The following is a 3,165-nucleotide window of genomic DNA, read 5'->3' as shown; positions in this document are numbered from 1 at the left end:
CAAGTCCAGCATGCTATTTACTACGCCACCTAACTGCCTTTGAGGGAGGCTTAGGAGTAAGGATAGGGACAGAACCTATGATTTCATCGGTACAGGGAAATTCCAGACAAGGAAACTCCTTTTCCCTTATAATCCTCAATTCTGTTCTTTACTGTGATCTCCGATTCCTGCACCCTTCAGTTCTTCCCAAGCTACATCATCTTGACCTTGACACTTTTGTGAATCAGTACATCTTCTATGCTATTTGTTCTCTTGTTTTATTATTATGTCCTGTCAAGCACAGCTTTGAATTACTCTATGTCACTTTCAGTTAAATTCAATTGCTGGTGAATGGAGTAAGAGAAAGTCATGACACCATGGTGACTAGCTGCACTGCAAATCCATATTATATAATTTCCAATAGGTTTTCATGGCATTAAGGCAATCCTTTTGCACCTCTATAACTATTCAGTCTCACTCACTACAGTGACCATTCTAAGCATTTTCATTTCTCCTCAGACCTCCCACACTACCCCTCCACTGAAGACTTGACCTCTTACTTCAGTGAAAACACCTGAGGCCATTTGGAATACTCCTTCTTCTTCCTGCATCCTCATCTCACATCATTCATATGTCTTCATTTGCTGTCTCCTTCACCTCTGTGGCACATGAAAAAGTGACCCTTCTCTTTGACAAGACAAAACCATCTACATGCATCCTTGAATCCATTCCATCTTATCTCCACTCTCTTTTCCTCGATGAGTTCAATTTCTAGCCCAGAGTCCTTTCCCTCCAACCTCTGCCCTCATACTATTTACATTCCCTCAAATACCCCTACCTTCTATTCCTCAATTTACTCATTTTCTATGATCTCCATCCCAACCCAGCTACATATTCATATCCTTGATCTTGTCATTCCTTTCTCTCACTTCAATTTGTAAGCATTCCACCTCTCCCTCTTGCCTCAACCCCTAACCTTGTTCTTTGATCTCATCATGTCCTTTAATCTCTCCACACCTCAATTCTTTCCTAGGCTATCATCTCCTGTACTCATTCTATGTTTCTCCCTTCTCCATCTTGACCTTTTGATGAACCAGTTCAATTCTATAATACTGTCTTCTCTAAAGTCTCTTACTTACTCATCCTGTCATTTATCTTACTCTGTTAAGTCTCAGTCTTGGATTACTGTCACCATATTCTTCATTTCTTCTCATATGCTGCTGAATTAAGTTGAAGAAAATCATGGAGCCAGGTTGACTAGGTTTACAAATTTTTGTTACTCAATCTCAAATGGGCTTTTTATGAAGCAAAGTAATCCTTTTTCACTTCTTAATTAATTCACTATTCTACTCACCACAGTGGCTTTTCCAAGCTTTTCCATCCCTTTTCAAACTCCCTGTACTCTTCCTCTTCCATCCTCTTAGTTGAGAACTTTGCCTCATATTTAACTGAAAATTGAGGCTATTTTCCAAAAGCTTCTTTTACCCTCCACATCTCATATTATTCTGGGGCTTTGCCACACTATTTTCTCCTTCATTCCTCTTTCACAAGAAGAGCTGTCCTTTCTTCCCAACACAAGCCATTGACGTGCACAATTGATTCTATTTTATCCTGTCCCCTTCAGCATATTACTCTCTCCATAATCTCCATTCTCTTGTTAGACTTCAATCTCTTCATGTTGACTGGCTAATTCCTTTCTCTCTACCAACATAACCATGTATCTCTCATTTTCAAGTACCCATCACTTGAGTCATCTACTACTTCAAGCTATCATTCTGTATTTCTCCTGCAATTAGTAGCTGCATTCCTTGAGGAGGCCATTTCAATTTGTGCTTTCACTTTCTTTTCTCTTCCTTCCTTCTAAGTCTTTGCAATCTGACTTCCAATCTCATTAGTCAGATGAAACTTCTAAAATCGTTGCTTGGCTAATACTGTTCCAGATGATTTGAGAGTTAATCCAGTTAAGAGGGAAAGTGAACCTCTTCAGACTAAAAGATGGACCTTTCTCTGCCATTAACAATAAGAGCTAATGCTTCTAAGTTGACACTTGACAACTTCATTATGTTTTTATAAATCTCTACCAAATGATCAATAAGCATTGAGAACTTGAATTGTTTGTTCAGAGTAAAAACTGTGGGCTTTTTGGTTTTAAAGTTCAGGCAATGAGACAAAACTGAAATATCCAGTTTTATAATTAACTATAAATCCTGGTAGAAATAAAATCCTAAAGGCCATGAGCATGAGACATCTGAACAATATCTTTCCTGATGAGAAAAATGGAAGAATTTGAAAATAGGATTGAAATTTCAAAGAACCTCTTGATAAAATCAATCAAGTCAAAAATGGATAGGGAAAGAAAATATGAAGAGACATTTTACATTATCTTTTGGACATAATTATGTGTTTGACCAAATAAAATTTTCCTTTCTATGGTTATAAAGAGGATATGCTGCCAAATTTCAGAGTTCTCAGGTCAAGGACAAAATATTGCAAGCAGCTAGAAAGAAACAATTCAAGTATTGTGGAACTACAATAAGGACAACACAGGATCTGGCAGTTTCTACATTAAGAAATCAAAGGACTTGGAATAGGATATTCCAGAAGTCAAAGGAACTGGGATTAAAACCAAGAATCACCTACCCAGCAAAACTGAGTATAATACTTCAGGGGAAAAAATGGTCATTCAATGATATAGAGGACTTACAAGCATTCTTGATGAAAAGACCAGAACTGAAGAGAAAATTTGACTTTCAAAAACAAGAATCAAGAGAAGCATGAAAAGGTGAACAGGAAAGAGAAATCATGAAGGACTTTCTAAAGCTGAACTGTTTACATTCCTACATGGAAAGATAATATTTGTAACTCTTGAGATTCTTCTCAGTATTTGGTGGAGGGATTATACACACACACACACACACACACACACACACACACACATGGACTGAGAGCACAGGTTAAGTTGAATAAGAAGGGATGCTATCTAAAAAAATAAAATTAAAGAGAGAGAGAGGAATATACTGAGAGGACAAAGGGAGAAATGGAATGGGGCAAACTATCATTCATAAAAGAGATAAGAAAAATCTTTTTCAATGGAAGGGAAAAGGGAGGAGGTGAGAGGGGAAAAGTAAAGTTTACTCTCATCACATTTGGCTTAAGGAGGGAACAACATGCTCACTCAATTTGGTA

The sequence above is a fragment of the Notamacropus eugenii genome, chromosome 7 (genome assembly GCF_028372415.1).
Source record: "Notamacropus eugenii isolate mMacEug1 chromosome 7, mMacEug1.pri_v2, whole genome shotgun sequence".
In the NCBI taxonomy this organism is placed as follows: Eukaryota; Metazoa; Chordata; class Mammalia; order Diprotodontia; family Macropodidae; genus Notamacropus; species Notamacropus eugenii.
The sequence above is the reverse complement of the archived record's forward strand: the minus strand, read 5'-3'. Positions refer to the sequence as shown.